The sequence below is a fragment of the Pelodiscus sinensis genome, chromosome 21 (assembly GCF_049634645.1).
Source record: "Pelodiscus sinensis isolate JC-2024 chromosome 21, ASM4963464v1, whole genome shotgun sequence".
Classification (NCBI taxonomy): Eukaryota; Metazoa; Chordata; order Testudines; family Trionychidae; genus Pelodiscus; species Pelodiscus sinensis.
The window spans coordinates 7,778,733-7,791,394 of record NC_134731.1 but is presented as its reverse complement, the minus strand read 5'-3'; the positions used below and the strand labels follow the sequence as shown (position 1 = coordinate 7,791,394).

The 12,662-nt window shown below is 45.0% G+C and overlaps 1 protein-coding gene across 2 annotated transcripts in view; it reads right to left on the bottom strand.

Moving 5' to 3' along the window:
- Positions 1-12,662, bottom strand: part of DHRS11 (dehydrogenase/reductase 11) — a 92,668-nt gene that overhangs the window by 27,894 nt on the left and 52,112 nt on the right. The gene's annotated exons all lie outside the window — the stretch shown is intronic.

The following is a 12,662-nucleotide window of genomic DNA, read 5'->3' as shown; positions in this document are numbered from 1 at the left end:
AGCAATTAGAATCCCTTCTCTGACCTATTGACAGCGGCCAGCAAGGCCTTTTGCTATTGCTTTGTATTACACCCGGCACTTAGACAGTCCAATCGAAGCCCATTCTGCTAGGTCAACGGTTCACAAAGTGTGGTCTGTGACCACCTTGCAGGTGGGCCATGGGCTCGGAGCTCTCCCCCACCCCACAGCAGGAAGCCTGCACTGGCACGCCTGTCCCACACCCCAAGCAAGGTTAGAGTGCCAGCTTCCCAAGGGGGGCAGGAGAGGGGGTGCAGGGCGCCTTGTGGGCTGGATATGGCTCTCAATCTTTTCAGACAGCAGTCCCCCTTTCGGGAGTCTGATGTGTCTCATGTATCTCAAGTTTCACCTAGTTTGGAAAAAAAAAACAAAAAAAACCCAGCACTCCCAAAACTTACTCGCTTACAAAATTGGACCTACCCCCTGCCCAAAGTCATAGCACACTATTACTGAAAAACTGCTTACTTTCTCATTTTTACCATCAAAATATAATGGCTGGAATACAAATATTGTACTTATGTGTCAGCCTATAGTCAATAGAGCAGTGTAAAACAGGGACATTAAACGGTTAACTGATAAACATACTGGTAAGCACAAGGCCCTTGCTGCTGAACTCCAGCTGCACTGGCTGGAGCAGCCCCAGTGAGGGGACCTGGCTGGGTGGCAGGACTTCACGGACGTGACAGAACCTCACGGCTGTGGCAGGGCCGGGCGCAGGCCCTAAGTTAAAATGGTGAATCGGTTAAGCATTATCGTTTAACCAGCTAGCTGTTTGAACAGCCCTTACTTAACGCAAGTCATTGTATAGAATTTTAGTTTGTGCTGACTTTGGTAGCGCTCTTTATGGAGCCTGCTGTAAAAGCAGGAAAATATCTAGAGGAGCGGATGTGCCCCCAGAACACTTCTGCATCTCAGGGGGATGTGTGCTCCCGGTTGAGCATCACTGCATCCGGCCTAGGCAGATACAGCTTCCAGAATCTCCCCTTCTGACAACTAAAATGATGGTCCTTGACTTGTGATTTTAAAACATCTCTGCAGAAAGGCACAGAGGCTGCGTCTGGACTACAAGCACTCCGGCAGCGGCACTACAGCTGTGCCACAGGAGCACAGCCTTGTAGACACTTACTATTGAGATGGAAGGGGGAGTTTCCATTACTGCAATAAATCCACCCCCACAGGAGGTGGGAGGATGATGGACGAAGTCTCCATGGACTTAGCCATCTCTCTATCAGGACTCAGTTCAGTTTAACAATGTGATGTTTTCACATGCCTGAGCAAGGCAGCTACATCAGCCCAGTAAACCAGGCCCCAGTCTTAGCAAGAGGAGGCCTGATCTTATGTGTAGCATAGGCTGATCAATCAAAATTTAACATCCCTAATCATAACTTAAAGCAACAGAAGGGTTTGGTTGTGCCAGGAAAATGGGATGTGCCTGGAATGGGATTGCTTCTCATAAAACCAACCAGAAAAGGGACAGAATCATCAAATCAATTACAGTCCTCAAAACTGACATAACTGAACCAAAGTTAAAAGAGACCGAATCAAGATAAGCCAGAAACATAGGATGGACCTGGACTAGGATTGCTTCTCAGTAAATCTTACAAAAAGAGAGAGATAAAATGGAGAAATTTGGAGTAATGCTCTGTTTTGGCACAGCTAAATCAATGCTTAAGGTTCGAAAACTTGAAGACAATGTTATTGGAAACCCAATTATCTACAATCCTTTTTTGTGAAAACATAGCAAATGGTAAGAGTTTCTAGGGATAAAGAAAAAAATACACTTGATGGAATTCCCATTTTAAAAAATTTACTAAAAAAATTAAACAGACATTTTAACAATCTCTTTTTTTTTTTTTAAAGAAATCCAAAATAAAAATTTAGTTTATTAAAAAGTACCATCATTTACTAAAACATGTGCTTTTCCTTTTATTTAAAAAAATACATCATTGAGTTAAGGACCTGGGGCAATGCTGAGTTAATCTGCTACAAGATGAACCTCTATAGTCCAGCACTGTCTGGTCTGGCGACTTAAGTGGTCCAGCATGATTTTAGTTAGCCGGATGTCCATGTATTATGGGTGTGGCCAAGTTTCCCACGGTGCCATTAAGTTTGTTTACAGCCACACACGGTGTTCTGTGCTGCTCTTTAACTCTAATTTACCCCTAAATGTCTTCTAAGAGCCCAGTAAGCAATGGAAGTGCTGGTAATGCTGCTAGACAATATTGACTTCCCGTAGTTTGGCAAATTCTCTGGTTCAGCACCAGTCAGGTCCCGAGGTTGCCGAACTAGAGAGGCTCAACCTGGCGTATTTTATAGTAAGAAGATAATCTGCTGGGTGCAGAGGTATTTAAAATATTGCACATTTCCAAGTAGCATGAATAAACTGAAACAGGGCCCAGCATGGACTGTGCACGTCTTCTCTGCACAAGATGACTACTGTTCACTGAAGTAATTATTATTCAGATTGCTTAATTTAGCCCGTTGGCATGGCACGCACAATTGTCAACCTCTACATTTATAACAAACAACAACAAGAAGCAAAATATGTCCCGAGCCACTGGGGCGGGAGATAACTCAAACAAAACATATGCCCTTATTAAATAATTCCCCACAAAACACACACAAAGGAGAGAAAACCTTGTACAACAGATAGCTTTGTCTTGTGCCCTGGTAACCAACACACCTAGGTTTCATCTACACTGAGACTTTTGCCACAAGAGCCTATGCAAATGATGTATGGATTAGCATATCACTGCACTTCATTTGCATAATTTATTCATGCTGCTTTTGCGCAAAAACAAGCAGTGTGGACTTTTTTTGGTGCAAAAACCCCATTTTGTGCAAGATCCTTATTCCTCTCCCGCACTTCATTTGCATAGGCACTGCCAGCAAAGCAAAGCTGGCAGTGTAGACATAGACCTAGTGTGGTTCACTGACCCGTAGTGGCACGTACGCCACTTGCAGCAAGAGATAAGAACAAGGGAGCCAACTAACTTTATAGTTCAAGCTGTAGAGGCACCTACACTAAGCTCCAGAGGTCCCAGGTTCAAAGCTACCTGGTGGCGGTTACACCCGGAAGATGGACAGCAAATTTAGGGCCTGATCCAGCTCTGTAAACCACATGAGTTATTCCAATGACCTCAATGGGAATTGGATCAGTCCCGGGGAGGAATGAATTCAAGTCAAAGATCTTCCAATCGAGCACTGTAGGTGTGAAATTTTGCCTTGGGATGCCTGACCTGTCTACTGCCCACAAGGAAGTGATCCAGTTAAAGGTCCATGTGTCAGATCCAGCAGCCACTGCTGTCAATGGAAAGACACCCATTCATGTGAGTGGGCATCGGAATTGCTATACAAGAATGATTCCTGGTTTGTAAAGGGCAGAGTGTATAGTATATATATATATAATCATTATTATTACGTTATTAAATGATTATTAAATCATTAATAAACATAAAAAATAATATTACTCTTCACTTACCAAGCAATATATTTACAGAGATTAGGTCTACAAAATGGACTGAAATGTATCATTAATGCTTTTAGAGTCAGAGAGTTCTGGGTTATTCTGACCTCCCGAGTGTCAGAGAGCACTAAACACCATTCAACCACCCCATATTCAGCCCAACAACCAGAGTGACTCCCAAGTATTACAGATCTCAAGTGACTGAATCATTGTGCATCAGACTTCCCTCTTCCCAGGTTAACTGAGGTGTTTTGTTGTATAAACCAGTCTTCGCAGTGGTAAGTCATTTAAACCACAACCAAAAGACAAGGAAAAGCCATGCCTGGGTTTTGGGGAATCCTGCCTAATACAGCAAAATCCACTCTTAAAACACACATGCACAGCTTTGTGCATGCAAGTAGCGGGAGGGGATGAGCGATTGAAACTAAGCTCCCTACAACAATCAGCTTGTCAAAGAAACATCAGTGGAACGTCAACATTAAAAACTAGCGCAGTTTGAAAAGGCACAGGAAGAAATGAATCCCGCCCCAGCGACGGCAATGTCAAAGCTCCCATTGATTTCAATGAAACCAGGATTTTCCCCACTATAATGTACATTTTGGGAACTAATTCCCTTGCTTGAGATTTGTCTTGTGTATTAATTTTAAAACACAAAGGCTGCGTCTAGATTGGCATGATTTTCTGGAAATGCTTTTAACGGAAAAGTTTTCCATTAAAAGCATTTTCGGAACAGAGCGTCTAGATTGGCATGGACGCTTTTCTGCAAAAGCACTTTCTGCAAAAGCGACCGTGCCAATCTAGACGCGCTTTTCCGCAAAAAAGCCCCGATCACCATTTTCGCGATCAGGGCTTTTTGGCGGAAAACAAATCTGAGCTGTCTACACTGGCCCTTTGGCGCAAAAGCTTTGCGCAAAAGGGACTTTTGCCTGAACGGGAGCAGAATAGTATTTCCGCAAGAAGCACTGATTTCTTACAGTAGGAAGTCAGTGCTTTTGCGGAAATTCAAGCGGCCAGTGTAGACGGTTGGCAAGTTTTTCCGGAAAAGCGGCTGATTTTCCGGAAAAACTGGCCAGTCTAGACACAGCCAAAGTGAAAGCATGCTAGAGCTCACACGCTGCCTTCTTGGAAATAATCCTCAACCGGAATGTTAAATTATAATTTATAAAGAGTTACTTTCTTGGGGGAGGGGGAAGAGGAAGGGGAAAATTAAAAACCAAATCTGTAAATAAATCTAGATTCTCTTAACTGTTCCCAATCCTTTCCCATAAAATATCAGGGTTACAAAGATGAACAGGTTACCAGTGATCCCAGCAAAAGACAGGCACACATCCTACAGATTTTCACATTTTTCAATATTCACATTTTTTCATTACATTTTTAATTGAGCTATCTATTTTTGACCGGGTGGGAGATTAACCCCCCAAAAAGTGATTTTTCTCTCCTTCGCTCAATTTCTGATCAGCTCTCGTCAAAATTTTAATTTTGGGTGAGGAGTTGGTTTTGTTGTTGTTTGTTTTTGCTTGTGTGTTAGTTGGGGAGGGGCAGAGAGTCTAGGCTCTGTTCCTGGGTATTGCATTTGTTTGTTTTTCAGAGCCACATTTTCAAAAGTTACAGTTTCCTGTGCTTCCACTTTGAAAGATTCATCTCATTCTTGCAACCCAATTTTCAGAAATACTCAGCTCTCACTGGCTTCAGTTGGAGAGTTGCATTCTCGCAGCTCTTAAAAGTCAGGAAAAGCTGGGATTCCATCAAAGGCAACAGAGCTAACCTGGCTCGAAACCAGCTGAGAATCCAGCACAACAAATCTCAGAAGTGGGTACCTAAAATCAATGGCTAACTTTGAACATTTTGCCCTTACTGTACCTCATTTTCCCCATCTGTAATTCTGAGTTGCCTCACAGGTATATAGGGAAGGTTTATTCATGAACGTCTGGGAAATTCTTTGAGAGGCTCGGGTCCTTAACTCAACTAATTTTTGTTTTTAAATCTGGGGTGGGGAACCTCAGGCTCAGAGGCTGAATGTGGCCCCCTGCTTGCCTAGATGTGGCCCCCAAGGCTCAGGGTCCCCCCCAATATTGGGGAACCCGCACTAGCACTCCAGCCCCCCTGCTGCCCCACCACGGGGCTGGAAGCACACAAAATCTATTAGGCTGGTCCCCCCAGCCTCTGGTGTGCAAGAGGACTACGGGGAGTTTCTCTCTCAGTTGGGAGTCACGTCAGTGAGGGGTTTTTGTTTGTTTTTTGTGTGACCGCTCCTAACTGATTTTTCTGTGGGTCAGTGGTCCCTGACCCAAAAGAGATTCTCCCTCCCTGCCATTGCTCTGGGGTGGGGCTGGAGACGAGGGGTTCAATTTGCAGGCTGCCTCGGGGTGAGAGGATTCCCCCATCCTTCTGTCACCACAGCAGGTTGGGGCCAGGTGAGAAGCGCCTCTCCATGGCCACTGCAGCTCCAGCGGGCACAGCCAGGGAAGCGGTGCATGTCCCCTGGCCGGGGCAGGTCCAGGTTCGCCTGCCCCCCCCATACCCACCTGCACTTCTCCGCCAGAGTGAGGAGTGACGCAAAGTGTGCAATTTTTTCCTCACTCCCTGAGGAAGGAGAACACCAGCAATGTTCCCATGCAAATTGGGGAAGGGGAGCTTTAGCTCCCCTGTCTTCCCTAAAGGGTGTCTGGGGGGTGAGAGGCTCGGGGTGGGGGCAGTGATGCCCTTCAGCCAGCCCCTTTCACCTGCTTGGTGATTCCTTCTCTTTTCTGTTTGGTTTTATGAGAAACAATCCCAATCCAGGCACATCCCATTGTCCTGGCACAACCAAACCCAGAGCTGGCTGTAAGTTATGATAAGAAGAACTGCATGCCAAACGTGTTGGTCCTAGCTCTTACCATTTAGGCAGAGTTTTTGAACAAAGACAGACAGACAGACTCACAAACTCCCTCACATATATAGAAGATGTTTGGGAAGTACTTGGGATGTTTTGGGGGGAGGGATAGCTCAGTGGTTTGAGCATTGGCCTACCCAACCCAGGGTTGTGAGTTCAATCCTTGTGGAGGCCATTTAGGGATTTGGGGCAAAAATTCAATCAGGGATGGTACTTGGTTCTGCTATGAAGGCAGGGGACTGGACTTGACCTTTCAAGGTCCCTTCCAGTTCTAGGAGATAGGTAATCTCCATTATAAAAATTTACTTTGGAAATGCTGGGTGGGAAAGAGCTACTGTTTTCCAGGTTCACACAATGCCCCCATGCTCCTGGTATCTGAGCTAGAGACATGTAAAATAATATTCACAAAGCTTTCAATATCCACACCCACTCAAAGCAACTCCAAATAGGTGTCTGTGTCACTAAAGACAATATATGTAAGAAACAACCACGGATAACACCTCTAAAGAGTGAGACTATAAAAGCCAGATAGAAGGACGGGGGCTTCGATACACGAAACAAGAGTAATTTAAAAACCAAAGCACTTGAAAAGGAAAAACATTTTCAAATATTGCTTGGAAACAAAGATGAACAGGCTCCCAGTGATCCGAGTAAAAGACAGGCTCACATCCTGCAGGCTACTGCAGCAAAGTGAAAGATCACTTACTGACCCACGGGGAGGTGGCGAGACCTCCGACACGTTGGGGGAGGGAGGCCTAAGTCACAAACAGGTCAGCTCAGGAACATGATTGCTAGGGAGTAATTCACTCGGCACTGGTGCAAATGACAAGACAAGGTGCTAGTCAACAGAGAACCAAACCCTGCCCTAGTGATAAAAGCAAAAAGTGTTAAATGTGCCAAAAAACGTGCACAGTGATACGAATGCACCAGTCTGACCCACGAGGAAGAGTCTGTAGGGTAGGGTGATGTCCTTTCAAGTTAATCTCTCTCTGATAGTCTGTCCATACCTTTGTCCTTTATTTCCTTGAAATGGATGGGCATCTCGGGCCTGGTTTTTATTTACTTTAAGGCCTCTTAATGCCACAGTGGCAGCATCAAAGGGCCACAGTGTGGGACTAAAGGTGGATGTAAATGGTGGCGCTAGAACTATATTTAGGGTGGGCGTGCTGAGCAGTGCCACACACCCCTCCCCCACACACACCCCTGTTCTCACCCCTCATCGCCCGAGGCTGGGGTCACTCCTAGGCTTGCTAACACTCCCAGACCGGACATCACTGCAGCAAATGGCATCTGGTCTGTCTGGTTTGGGAAAGTTGGCAACACAGCCACATCCAGAGGCAGCTACAGAGACTGAGACCAGTGGCAGGACCACTTGCAACAGTGCAGCCTCCGGGGCCGGTTGCCTGGACCTTCGGGTGCTGCAGCCAGTGGGACCCCAAATGAGCCCCCTGGAGGCTGAGACCTGGGGCTGGTAGAGCTGGTGGCGGGGCTGGCCCCCTGGGGAAGGGAAGCTAGGTGGAAAACATGAAGATGCTGCAGCACTGCATACACCTTTACTTCCCACACCTGTGGGTGTAAATGCAATTCAGGATTAAAGTAGTACTTACAGGTTCCAACCAGGAGGTAATTTATGCCTATGTTAACAGCCCTTTACACTGCTAGAGTGGTACACAGCAGCGTTAGGGCTGGACTACCTTGAAAACATCCATCAGCATAGCTACGCCTCTCCGGGGTGTGAAAAACCCACAGCTGCGTCAAACCCTCGGTATAGGCAGCACAAGGTCAATGGAAGAATCCTTCCATCCATCTAGCTACCATCTCTCTGCCAGGTGGATTAACTACACGGACAGGAGAACACCTCCTGCCACTGTATCCACACTGCAGTGCTATAGCAGCACAGCTGCAGCGCTCAATCTGTGCTGCTGTAGCATTTGAAGTGAATCTATTGCCTTTGTGTAACTGAGAATGTCCCTATATCCCCAAGTGATGCTAGCAAAAGAAAGATGTCTGAGGCATGTTTCCACTTACCAGAGGATGGATGCTCCAGCGATCATTTTTGTGGGGTTCAATTTAGCAGGTCTAGTAAAGACCCACTAAATCGAGCCCTGAAGGTGCCCCTGTCAACCATGGCACTGCTTGCTGTTGCATGGGGTAAGGGAAGAAGTCGATAAGAGAGTTTCTCCCATCAACCTCCCACTGAGGGACCGCCCCAGAAATATCGATGTAAGATATGTTGACTCCAGCTACACAATTCACGTAGCTGGAGTTATGCATCTTGAATTGATTTTCTCCACAAATGCAGACCTGGCCTGGAAGACAGCTAACATAACGCCAATATTGAAAAAGGGCTCTAGAGGCGACCTTAGCAATTACAGACCAGTAAGTCTAACATCAGTCCCGGGCAAATTAGTTGAAACAATAGTAAAGAATAAAATTGTCAGACACATAGAAGAACATAATTTGTTGGCCAAATGTTAACATGGTTTCTGTAAGGGAATCGTGTCTTACTAATTTATTAGACTTCTTTGAAAGGGTTAACAAACATGTGGACAAGGGGGATCCAGTAAATATAGCATACTTAGATTTCCAGAAAGCCTTTGACAAGGTCCCTCACCAAAGGCTCTTGTGTAAATTAGGTTGTCATGGGATAAGAGGGAAGATCCTTTCATGGACTGAGAACTGGTTAAAAGACACGAAACAAAGGGTAGGAATAAATGGTAAATTTTCAGAATGTAACTAGTGGTATTCCTCTAAGGTCAGTCCTAGGACCAATCCTATTCAACTTATTCATAAATCATCTAGAGAAAGGGGTAAGCAGTGAGGTGGCAAAGTTTGCAGACAATATTAAACTGTTCAAGACTGTCAAGACCAAAGCAGACTGTGAAGAACTTCAAAAAGATCTCACCAAACTGAGTGATTTGGCAACAAAATGGCAAATGAAATTTAATGTGGATAAATGTAAAGTAATGCACATTGGAAAAAAATAACCCCAACTATACATTCAATATGATGGGGGGCTAATTTAGCTACAACTAATCAGGAAAGAGATCTTGGATTTATCGTGGATAGTTCTCTGAAAATGTCCATGCAGTGTGCAGCGTCAGTCAAAAGGGCAAATAGGATGCTAGGATTTATTTAAAAAGGAATAAAAAAAAATAAGACGAAGAATATCTTACCGCCTCTATATAAAACTACAGTACACCCACATCTTGAATACTGCGTACCGATGTGGTCTCCTCACCTCAAAAAAGATATTTTGGCATTAGAAAAGGTTCAGAAAAGAGCAACTAAAATGATTAGGGGTTTGGAACGGGTCCCATATGAGGAGAGGCTAAAGAGACTGGGACTTTTCAGTTTAGAAAAGAGGAGACTGAGGAGGGATATGATAGAGGTCTATAAAATCATGAGTGGTGTGGAGAGGGTGATTAAAGAAAAGTTATTTACTTGTTCCCATAATATAAAAACTAGAAGACACCAAATGAAATTAATGGGTAGCAGGTTTAAAACTAATAAAAGAAAGTTCTTCACACAGAATACAGTCAACCTGTGGAACTCCTTGCCAGAGGAGGCTGTGAAGACTAGGACTATAACAGAGTTAAAAAAAAAGAGCTAGATAAATTCATAGAGGTCAGATCCATAAAAAGCTATTAGCCAGGGGGTAAGGAATGGCACCCCTAGCCTCTGTTTGTCAAAGACTGGAGAAGGATGGTAGGAGATAATTGCTTGATCATTGTCTTCAGTCCACCCCCTCTGGGGCACCTGGTACTGGCCACTGTCGGCAGACAGGATACTGGGCTAGATGAGCCTTTGGTCTGACCCAGTATGGCCATTTTTATGTTCTTATGGCCTGAGTTTTATTCTTCATGCCTCTTCTATTGAATCCCACAGGAGTCAGTTGTGCCCACCAAAGCTTACCATACCATCTACATTTTTTGTTAGTTTCTAAAGGTGCTACAAGACTATTTGTTGTTTCAGTTTTTCCCACAGGAATAAGTCCATTAAAGTAAATGGAGTATGGGTTTCAGGCTTTGGGCTAAAAACAGGTGCATTTTTTGCCTCAGGGCAACTAACAAACGTGAACCATCATGCATTAAAAATACAGGTAAGACTAGGTACTTATATGAGGTAAACTAGGTGAGGTCAAGCTCGCATGGAGTTGACGTTACCTAATTTATCTTGAAGTGAAGCAAAAATGCCAGGTTTTCACTGTGGTTTTTATCTTGGGGTGCATAATACCTCAGGGTAAAAAGAAAAATGAGGTTAAAAAAAACCAAACCATCTTTCCAGCAATGAAAACAAGGCCTGATTCTGAGCTCGCCTACATCAACGTAAACCAGGAATAATTCCACTAAATCAATGGAGTTACCAGATACAAAACAGCGTAAGCGAGCAAGCACCTAGTACACTGACATCCTGGACTGCCACTGGGGCCTCTCGGCACTGTGGTAATACAAATAATGATTTATTTATTAATAATAGTCAGGGCCTGGAGACCCAACTCGCTAATGCCACGCGTCATGCATAATCACGCCATGCAAAACAGATTCAAAATGCCACCACTATCATTGGATAGCCCTTCAGCCCTGTTTTGCATTAACGTAAATGGCTAACAGTGCAGGGCAATTGTTCTACAAACTACAAACCAACCTCCCTGACACTGGTCTTAGCGTTAGCTCACAGGCTTGTCCAGTGCGACTCCTGGGTTACAACAGGGGAAGTGCAATCACAGAATCATACACAGGCCCAGCAACAGCGGGGAATTGCCACAGGGCCTGACAATTCTAAAGGGCCTGGGGGTCACAGCGGGACCCTAAGCCCCAGGCCTTTTCTATCGCCACTGGAGCATTGTGCAGCACCCTCCAGTCGGCTCTAAGCACTGGGGGAGGGGGGAAGAGGCGCTGCACTCCCGGCGGCACTAAGGGCTGGCGGGACTGGCTTGATGCACTTGCCATCCTAGCCCCACCCCTTCTGCTCAAGGCCCCGCCCCTTCCAGAATGTGGAATGGCTCCCCCTCCACCTTGCCTAGGAGCCCTATGTGGCTGTCAGCTCCCTTGGTCATACCTTTAATTAGCAACTGAATCCCAGCCAAAAACGCCCTGTTACTTGTAACTCTGTCAGGTTCCATTTTGCATTGAATTTTGTTGCATATTTACCCTAAAAAAAAGGGGGGGGGGAGGACGACACACATACCATGCTCTGTGAGCGCTGGGATTCGTTGTATATAGTGAACAACAAATCTCTACATTGTGTAAAGCATAATGATCCAGTATCAGCAATCTGGCAAGTGAGAACAGGGTGAAATTCTTCTCCTTCACAAGATGCCCAAGAAAAGGTCTTTGTGGAGGGGAGATACGGAAGCTGAATATTATTAGATGCATTGTTCACAGTTCTATTGTGCTTGGGTTTGTTTGTCCCGTTTTCCCTCTGAATTTAAGAGGCAAAACTCATAAAGCAGCATTACATTATGGGACACAAAGGGATTGTGTGTGCATGTGCTTTTAAGTGTGAATGCTTCACACATACACATGGCTTGATTTATTGTTCATTTGTGTAGTTTTTAAGGGCCTGATTCTCCTCTCACACCAGTGAGAATTAGGAGCAACTCATTTAAGTTAATGGAATTACACAGGGGTAAGTCAGAGGGAAATCGGACCCCGAGTTTATTCAGGTTTTTTTTTTTTAAATCCTGCCTGCATACTGAGTGGACTAGAATCTTCACAAATGTTCACAAGAGATATTAACATTGGTACTGTGTTTTGTGTCCTTGCTTAGTTTTATCCTTTAACCTGTGGAACTCCTTGCCAGAGGAGGCTGTGAAGGCTAGGACTATAATAGAGTTTAAAGAGAAGCTAGATAATTTCATGGAGGTTAGGTCCATAAAAGGCTATTAGCCAGGGGATAAAATGGTGTCCTTGGCCTCTGTGTCAGAGGCTGGAGAGAGATGGCAGGAGACAAATCGCTTGATCATTGTCTTCGGTCCACCCTCTCTGGGGCACCTGGTGCTGGCCACTGTCGGTAGACAGGATACTGGGCTAGAAGGACCTTTGGTCTGACCCAGTACAGCCGTTCTTATGTTCTTATGTTTTATTGCAGGACTCTGAAAAGCACCCCAGCATATCACCTGCACATTGTAATCCACATGTTCTGTGCATTCACGTCCTCGGAGCCATATTCTGGTCCCCAATTCAGCTGTTTAACAGCATTGACCAGTGGCTTTCAATCCTTCTAGACTGCTGTACCCCGTCAACCGTCTGATTTGTCTTGCATACCCCCAAGTTTTACCAGACTTAAAACCTACTTGCT